This window comes from Amblyraja radiata, chromosome 49 (genome assembly GCF_010909765.2).
Source record: "Amblyraja radiata isolate CabotCenter1 chromosome 49, sAmbRad1.1.pri, whole genome shotgun sequence".
In the NCBI taxonomy this organism is placed as follows: domain Eukaryota; kingdom Metazoa; phylum Chordata; class Chondrichthyes; order Rajiformes; family Rajidae; genus Amblyraja; species Amblyraja radiata.
Genome location: NC_046004.1, coordinates 2,048,393 through 2,058,195, shown reverse-complemented (window position 1 = coordinate 2,058,195; position 9,803 = coordinate 2,048,393). Strand labels below are relative to the sequence as shown.

Sequence of the window (9,803 nt, the reverse complement as noted above, 5' to 3'; positions counted from 1 at the left end):
CTAGATTATGCATGTTTCTGGCGCTGTAAGACAGCAGCTCTACCGCTGCGCCACCATGCCGCCATGATTCAGCGGCAACGTCAGCTGCTGTGACTGGTAGGTCCTTGCCCACTGCTTCTCTATCTTAGATAGTACCCTTAGTGGCGACATCTGATTGTCGGGACTCAAGCGCGCTAATACATCAGCAATAGAATTTTGTTTCGAGCTGCGATATTCTATGCCCTCGTCTTACGGCGCCAGGGAAACTGCCTATCGCTGCACACCCGAGACTCCCATTGTCGGTATGCGTGATGCAAACGTTATAGGCGTTTAAAGCACATCATCTATTACAAGTGAAATCCCAGTCCACAACTTCACACATCACAAATTAACTCTCCCAAACAAAATTAGCTCGCGATTTATATCCCAATGAACAAGTAATTCCAGGACTAGAGAGTGTGAGCTATGTGTAGAGCTTGAGTAGGCTGGGTCTTTATTCCTTGGAGCGCAGGAGTATAAGGGGTGGTCTTATAGAGGTATACACAATCATGAGAGGAATTGATCGGGTAGATGCCCAGAGTCTCTTGCCCAGAGAAGTGGAATCGTGGACCAGAGAATATAGGTTTAAGTTGAAGGGGAAAAGGTTTAATAGGAATCTGAGGGGTAATCTTTACAAAAAGCGTGGTTGGTGTATGGAACAAGCTGCCAGAGGAGGTACTTGAGGTTGGGACTTTCACAAAGTTTAAGAAACAAATCAGGTACATGGATCGGACAGCTTTGGGGGACATGGTTCAAGCGCAGGCAGGTGGGACAGGTGTAGACAGGATATGTTGGCCGTTGTGGGCAAGTTGGACCGAAGGGCCTGTTTCCACCTCTAATTCCACACTAATCAACCTTTTATTGCACGCATCATAAGCATGCTGTTCCTCTTTGGATTCCATTTTGAAACGTTTTTCAACTACCCGTGGAGCTGGGTTTGTTGTTAAATCGGGATGTAATACTATACACTGCCCAGGATAGAGAGGTTGAGAAATATGTTGCGGTGTCCTGGCATTTGCTGTAACTTCAATCTTTTTCTTCACTGTTTGTAGTCCACGTCTATCTACTTTCAAATGAAGATACACGACCTCGGATTGCAAGAATGCACATTTGCAACATATTCACGTCACTGATAAGATAGGAATATATCACGAATCAAATCATATCATTTGGTACTGAGTTCGTAAACGTACAGCTATAATATTTACATTATAGGAAGAGTGTCAGTGAGAGTGGGAGAGCAAAGGTGATGGAGGAATTGAAAGACGGGAACGTCAGATAGGGAACGAGATGAGAGAAGATAATAAGGGGGGAAGAATAGGTTAGACAGGGAGTGGGGGAGAACTTTCGAGATGGTGAGTATGATTGTGTGGAGAGAGATAGAGACAAAGAAAGCGAGAAAAGGAAAATATATTCATGGCGAGAGGCAGGAAGAGTCCGAAAATGTTGGGAGATTGAGATGAATGAGGAGAGGTGGTGGGGAGAGCTGTAGGTAATGCAGAGAGGGAGGGCGAACGGAGAGAAAGGGGTTCAGGCAGATAGGGCATTGTTGGTGGACAGAGAGTTAGAGGAGCGGATGGCAGCGAAGCAACAGGAAAGAGATAGTAGGGGAACAATAATACGAGCGTGGAAGAGAGATATATGGGAAATAATGGAATTCGGATATAAATAGATGGAGAGGGAGAGTGAAGAGCGACAGTGCAACGACAGAGGGGAAAGAGATAGAAAAGCAGCGAGAATAAGGGAGAGAGAGAGGAAGGGAGAGAGTGGCGACTGCGGGAAAGAGGCGGCGAGGGGAAGGGACAGACGAGTGACAGATTGAGTGAGAGAGAAATCGGGTTGAAAGAGAGGGAAAATAGAGAGGAAGTAGAGTGGGAAAGAGGGAGCAAAGACGTAGGGCGGGCGAGGACGGTGGGGCTGGCGGTAAGATGTACAAAACGGGTGAAAGGAATCGAGGGAAGAAGAGGGCGAAGTGCAAGACAGCGCGAGATAGGTGATGTGAATCAAATGGAGGGAGAGAGATGAAAGGGTGAACGAAGAAAGCCAAATTGGTGAGGTCAAACCGGGAGTGATGGAGAGGGGAGTGCCGACAGCGCACGGCTGGGAGATATGGTTGCGAGATGGGACATGAGAGAGTGAATGACGGAGAGGGAATGGCAGGCACGGATGGAATGAGTGAAATGCATGGAGGAACGTTCAGGGGAGAGAAGCGGAGGTACAGGACAGTGCGGAAGTACGAGACTTAGAATAAGAACAATTGAGCAGTGGGGAGCAATAAAAGAGAGAGGAGGTGGGACAACGAACGTGAGAGATTAAGGGGAGAGAAGGAGGGCGTAGAATACATGGACGAGCTTAGAGAGAAACATGCACAGGATTGAAAAGGAGGGTAGCGGAAAAGAGGAAAGGTTTTCCGGAGGCAGGGAATGAAAGTAAGACGGATGGGAAAGCGATCAGTAGTGAGGGGCAGATAATATGCGGACATTCGAGTGATGGAAAGGGGGAGTGCAATAGAGAAGGAGGGTAGAGCTAATCGAATGACTGGAGGGTAGAGCTAATCGAGTGACTGGAGGGTAGAGAGTGCAAGGGAGAGAGTGGCGGTTGCAGCAAGCAGGTGGCAGGCATATTGATAGGGAGAAGTATGGGAGAGGGGAGAGAGAATAATGGTGAGATGTATGTCAGAGGATGTAAAAGCGGGAGGAGGTTATAGAAGAACGGGGACCGAAGGAAAAGATAGATAAATAAAAGGAAGACAAGAGGGAAGGGCGGTAAATGTTAGGGGAGAGAGGGTGGCCGAAATGATTATTTACGATAAGGAAATGGGAGAGGGAGGAGAGATAAAGCAATTGACGGGGTGAATGGCGCGATCATATTGAGTGGCGAAGCAGGGTGGGAGGACCATATAGTTTACGGAGATCTGGTGAACAAATGTTCAACCTACGGACGAAGTACCCAGTCCAACTTAAACTGGGCACCTGAAGCTGTGAAATGTTCCTTGGAATTCGGGATTTCCTTCCTATTAAATGAAATCAGACAAATAACGTGAGGTGGGGAGTTGGACCTAATGGATTTTGAAACAATACCCATTTACTGGAACAATGCCGCCTCCAATTCCCATCCCTCAGTAGCGCCACTTTTACCAGGCTTTGGATTTTCTCAATCAAATCCCTGTATTATTCACAACCTGTCCCATGGGGAGATTGCACTTGGCTGATGTAATCTATTTGAGAATCATTTCAAAACCGCTGTTTTTTTTACTATTGTGAACCGTCACTGTCCCAGTGGAGACGGTAAATTGTATAAAATCTCCGGGAATGTTGTACCCCAGCATTTTACTCCGAGAGTTTATCGGTAGCTCACGGGTGCACGTCATTGCGCCAGAAAAATGCTGAACGAATATTACAGTGTGGAGAAAATCTTGTACGTGATCATTGCTGCCATTGGAGTCCCCGGTAAGTGGGCAGAATAATTCAGGTTTATAACTCTGTGTTAACCGACGTTGACCTGATTTTGATCATGTCACAAGCTTTCCAGCTGGTAATCGTCATAGAAGAATACGACAGTGATATAAATCCTCTCAGTTAAATATTTTGGAATTAACGCTGAGATTTATCTTATCATCAGACAGCTGAAACTGATTCTCTTTTTCGCTCACGGCCGGAACCCAATAGAATGGTATTCTTGCCTTCTGGTACGATGCCCAGAGTTGTGCCGGTGCTCGAATCAGGCAGCTCTCCGCCACTGTGTGACCGGGAGGGGGTTACATTGTGAAGTTCACTGTGTCTGTAATAACACAGCAAACACCCGGTCATGTGGACACGTGCCACTATGGAGTCTGTCACAGTCGAATTCCATCGCCCGTTAGTCAATAATTGGAGCGATCACCTGAACCAATGGCCGCGGATCTACCGGCGTGTGATGTTACCGAACTGAACTCACTGTGGAATGAATCCATGAACGTACCCAGTACGATTTCTGATTCTAAGTTGTCCCTGCCTTCCCCTGGAACCTTCCACGTCCCCATCAGATGCTGATTTCCCAGAGCCCAAGTTAAACACGGCCGGTCACGATTATGTCTGTGAAACCGGTGATGTCTGAGACTGTGAACAGGGTTTACATTCCGCCTATTACAGCGGATGGCTGCTCCTTCTCTCCCCTTCCTTTACATCGCCCGTCGATTCATCTATCTCTCCCCTTCCTTTACATCGCCCGTCGATTCATCTATTTCCCCTTGAAATAGGCAGATCAGGCAAAGGCTGAGCTGGGTCTGACATTGTTAAACTTGCAGCTACGCATCGACTACAACACTCCTGACCGTTTGCTGAAACTCGAGCCGGTATTGAGCCCCATAGACTGTGTTCAGTAATACCCAGTGTCCGTTTCCTTCTCTTTCTGCAGTGAATTTAGCGGCGATTGTGATCCTGTCCCGGGGAAAGTGCGGCCTCTCCACCTGCACCACTCGCTACCTCGTGGCCATGGCGGCGGCCCGACCTATTGGTTCTTATCACCGAGGTCATTTTGTATCGGATTAGATATCATTACTTTTATTGGAGTTTCCTGTCCATGACCCCTGTGTGCAGTGTTATCCTATTGCTGACGTTTGCAGCTACAGACTGTTCTGTCTGGTTTACCGTCACTTTCACCTTTGATCGGTTTGTCGCCATTTGTTGCCAGAAGCTAAAAACAAAATATTGCACCGGGAAAACAGCAGCTGCGGTTCTGGCAACAATCGGCGTTCTGCACTGTTTGAAAACCGTTCCCAACTACTTCGCATATGAACCTTGGAGAATCATCACAAATATCGCATGGGGTTGTAATGTGAGGGATAGTTATTTTATCGGTGCTCCATTGAGAGCATCCTAACATACTGTGTATGCGTATGGTACACCAGCTGCACAGCGGCTCAGAGGAAAGCGCTCCAGAGGGCCATTGACAACGCCCAGAGGATTGTCGGCTGCCCTCTCCTTACCTTGGAGGACTTACACAGTTCCCGCTGCATCAAAAAATCCCAGAGTATTATAAAGGACATTTCCCACCCCGGACACTCCCTGTTTGAACTGTTACCGTCAGGCAGACGGTGTAGCGGCAGATTTTTCAGATCTTTCAGGAAATTAACTCCCTAGCCACTAATTGGTTGAGAGGGGATAAGGGGAATATCTTCGGTACGCATGCAAGCTGCCTCAGAGACTTACAGAGCTTCTACTTTCATAAAGCTTCAGCACACAGTCTTTTAATGAATATTTTCTTTATTGTAGATATAAAACAGTAAGATACATCCAAGGTTTTCCGACTTGTTCCAGCAATCTTCTTCGAACTCCAGCGCATTGCTTCAGATACTAGAAAACTCTTCGTGTCTTCTTCTTCACATGAGGCTTGACATGCTTGACATGCTTGACATGCTTGACATGGTCGAAGGATAAACCTTCTCCCTCTCCTGTCCAAAACGAATTCCCAACTAAACTAACACGCAAGCAGTTAAGCTGCATAAACACGCCCCAAGACACGTCATAAAATCCCACCCACATTATAACGGGCTGGCTAAAATTTAAAGGAACATGCCATCCACAATGACATGCAAAATAGGCCAAATGGCCACTTCATACCGGCCCCTAATTGTTCCGAATACATAATGAGGCAATTACCAAATAACATCAAAAAAGTGGCCATTAAGGCTTAACATACATCAAAATCAAAATCAAAATATCAGGGAATAAAACCCTGTGGCTCCCTCGTCAGGAAATCAAACCGCGATCGCCCGCATGCCAGGCGTGGATACTAACCACCATACTAATGAGGAAAAAATAGCATGCACTATATATCTGCAATCACAATTCTTTCTCGACTCTTCCTTCTTCGCTTTCGCCTTCTAGAAGCAAGCACAACTTAGTTATTGGTCTTATTAAAACATTGTTTTTTGTTTTCAGTCGCACTATACGTACCAAACCCTGAACATCAGGCATGATTTCCAGTATTCTACCCATTAACCAAGAACCTCTAGATGCTGTAGAGTCAGCCACCAACACAATGTCGCCTGGAACAAAGTTCCTTTTAATCCTTAGCCATCGTTGTCGTTCTTGGATTAAAGGCAAATACTCTTGTATCCATCTCCTCCAAAAAAGATTTGCCATATATTGTACTTGCTTCCATCTACGTCTCATATACAAATCTTCTTTTACAAAAAGCCCAGGTGGAAGTGTTGGAATGGTTTTCAGCAGAAGAATATGATTTGGTGTGAGTACTTCCAGGTCATTAGGATCGTCAGAACCTTTCGTAATAGGTCGATCGTTTAAAATCGCCTCAATTTCACAAAACAGTGTCTGTAACCCTTCATCATCCAAAACTTGTTGTCTCAGAACGGAGCGCAGCACATTTCGTACCATACGAATTAATCGTTCCCAAATACCGCCATGATGGGAACCCATTGGAGGATTAAAGTTCCATTTTATGCCTTGTTGAAGCATAGTATATTGGATTTTATCCTGATTTAAGTCTTTGAGTGCTTTTTTTAGTTCCCTATCCGCTCCAACGAAATTCGAACCATTATCCGATCTTAACGAAGTAACTTGACCCCGTCGACAAATAAATCTCCTTAATGCCTGAATACATGAGTCCGTGTCGAGTGTAGATGCAACTTCAAGATGTACCGCTCTACTCGCCATACAAGTGAAGATCACACCATATCTTTTCACAAGGCTACGTCCTCTCTTAACTTCCATAGGACCAAAATAATCCACCCCCACATCTGTGAATGGAGGTTTGTCTGGAGTGATCCTCTCCAAAGGCAAGTCTGCCATCTTCTGTATACCAAGTTTCCCACGCTCCCGCGTGCATATGATGCAATTTTTTATTATCTTTCTTGCTGCTGAATTAGCCTTGGTAACCCAATATTTTTTACGAAGTTGGGATAGCATGTAATTTCTTCCTCCATGCCCAATTTGTTCATGAATATGCCGTAATAATAATGTTGTTATGTAAAAGTCCTTAGCGAGAATGATAGGACGTTTCCTTTCTTCAGGCATTGCCAATCTGTTTAGGCGTCCACCCATCCGCAGAAGATCTCCTTCCCAAATTGGGTCGAGCTTATACAATTGACTACTTCTTTTTACCCCTTCTCCACCAGCTTGTAATGTTAATATCTCTTCTTTGTATTTCTGCCTTTGACAGAAAGAAATGATCGCATTTTCTGCTTTGAGGAGATCATCAAGACATAGGCACTGTTGGCTAGGTGAAGCTTCAAAAACTTGCGTCTGGAATTTGATTTCCTTTTCCCTTTCCGCAGGATTCTTCTCCAAGATACTTTCTGTTATTTGTTTCTTTTCCCTAATTTTCATCAACAATCTTGTTTTTATTTTAAGAAACCAGGCTACCGATGTTCTCAATTTATTCCATGATGAAAAGTGGGTAATTAAACTATTCACGGTGTCATATGAGTTTTTTTCAATCACATTCACCGAAATGTTTTGTTTAATTTCCGGATCTGTTGTAGAGATTTCAAATCCGAGTTCAAGCTTTGGCCATTCTCTACTTGGCTTACTAAGAAACTTTGGCCCATTGATCCATCTCTTGTTATTAAGAAAGCAATTTGCTGTTTGTCCCCTAGAGGCTTCATCCGCAGGATTTTCCTTTGTATTAACATATCTCCATTGAGAAACATTAGTAGCTCCTAGTACAAAGGAAACTCTATTTGCAACAAATGTCATAAAACGTTTGCTTTCATTGTTAATGTATTTCAAAACCGTAGTACTATCGGTCCAGAAGGTAGATTCTTCCAGTTGAAATTGCAGTTCCTTTTTCAGCATTATGTCAATTTTCACAGCTAAGACTGCTGCTGTAAGTTCCATTCTGGGAATCGTCTTTTGCTTCAATGGTGCTACTCTGGCTTTTCCCATTACGAATGCAACATGCACTCTTTTGTTTACATCTTGTAGTCTTAAGTATGAAACAGTCCCATAACCACTTTCGCTGGCATCCGAAAAGTGATGCAGTTGCGCATTTCCGATATTACCAATGGTTTTAGGCTTTATACACCGATCTACCTTAAACGTTGACATTTTTTGGAGGTCTTTTAACCATTCTGTCCAACTGTGCGAGGATGTTTGAGTTATACTCTCATCCCAACCAAGTTTTTCTCGACACAGATTCTGTAAAATTAACTTGGCTGGCAGTGTAAATGGTGCCAGAAATCCCAAAGGATCATATACTGAACCAATCACAGATAAGATACCCCTTCTTGTGCATGGTCGTTCCTGAATTGACAATTTAAACTTAAACACATCCGTTTCCACACACCAGTGCAGTCCCAGTGCCCTTTCCATTGGCAAGTTGTCTTTGTCTAAATCCATCACCTTGGTTTCTTCGGCTCTGTCATCTGGTGGAATGCTTTCCAAAACAGCACGACTGTTGCTGACCCACTTGGTAAGTACAAATCCTCCCTTATTGCAGAGAAAGGTTAGGTGCTTCACTATTTGAATTGCCTCTAACTCGGTAGATACGGATTTTAGGCAATCGTCCACATAAAAATTATTTTTCAAAGTGGAAATTACCTCCTCTGGGAAATAATCTTTATTATCCTCTGCGGTTTTCCTCAAAGCGAAATTCGCACAACTTGGAGATGACACTGCTCCGAAAAGATGTACTTTCATTCGGTAATCAACAAGGTCTTGCTGCACATCCCCTTCAGGCCACCATAAGAATCGCAGATAATCAATATGTTTACCAGTTACTTTCACTTGATAAAACATTGCTCTGATATCAGCCATCAAAGCTATCGGTTCTTGCCTAAATTTGATGAGAACTCCAAGGAGCGAGTTAGTAAGGTCTGGACCTTGCAGTAATTCACTGTTAAGTGATGTCCCTTTAAAGACTGCCGCGCAGTCAAAGACCACCCTCAATGTCCCTTTCTTCGAGTGGTACACCCCATGGTGCGGAATATACCAGATCTCTCCATCATCTCGATATAGTTGATTCATTGGTATCCTTTCAGCATAATCGTTATTAATCATATTCTGTAAGAAGGATGTATATTCCTCTTGAAATTTCGTGTTCTTAACAAATTTACGTTTCAAACCATGAATACGCTGTTCAGCCATATAGCGATTATTTGGTAAATTAACACTTTCCTTCTTGAAAGGTAAATCCAAACAATAATGTCCATTTTTCATCTTAACTGAATGGTTCATAATATCTAAGAATTTCAATTCTTCTCTAGACATTTCTTCATGTTCTTGGCTGGTACTTTCATTGAAGACATGATTATATTGCTTCATTAACAGCTTTTCCAATTTACCTGTAGATATTTGGTTAACAGCAACAGCACGGCAATTCATTTTGCTGGTGCTTTCCTTATTCTTACCCAAGGAGCCATAAATAACCCATCCTAATAGGGTCTTCATAGCATACTGGTCCATCCCCTTGGCTCCTAATTATCTGTACAGGTTCTAATGCTCTCAGGGCATTCGTTCCAATAAGTAAGTCAATATCAGAATTTATCTTTGTTATTTTGACTTCTTTCAGGTAAGGCCATTGCTGTAAGTCTTCACATCTGGGTACATTTTGACGACCAACAGGCATTGTTTCATGTGTGAAAACCTCTGAAATTGGAATAAAATTATCTTCATCCAAACTGGATATCTCCATATTTGTTATATAATAACTCTGGTAATCCTTTTCTTTATTCATGGTACGCATTTGAATTTTAACTTTCTCTCCAGTAATGTCCAACCTTCTCATCAAATTCTCTGTGCAAAAAGTAGCTGAACTCCCATGATCCAGAAATGCATATGTTTGCA

General features: G+C 43.6%; 1 long non-coding RNA gene across 1 annotated transcript in view; it reads right to left on the bottom strand.

Moving 5' to 3' along the window:
- The window catches only part of LOC116968988, a 10,689-nt gene extending 2,627 nt beyond the window's left edge, over positions 1-8,062 (bottom strand). Inside the window, exons 1-2 of the long non-coding RNA XR_004410580.1 lie at positions 8,052-8,062; positions 7,112-7,113 (exon numbers count right to left, since the gene is read on the bottom strand). This is a non-coding gene — a long non-coding RNA (uncharacterized LOC116968988). The remainder of the gene's footprint in view (positions 1-7,111; positions 7,114-8,051) is intronic.
- Between the last annotated feature and the right edge of the window lie 1,741 nt (positions 8,063-9,803).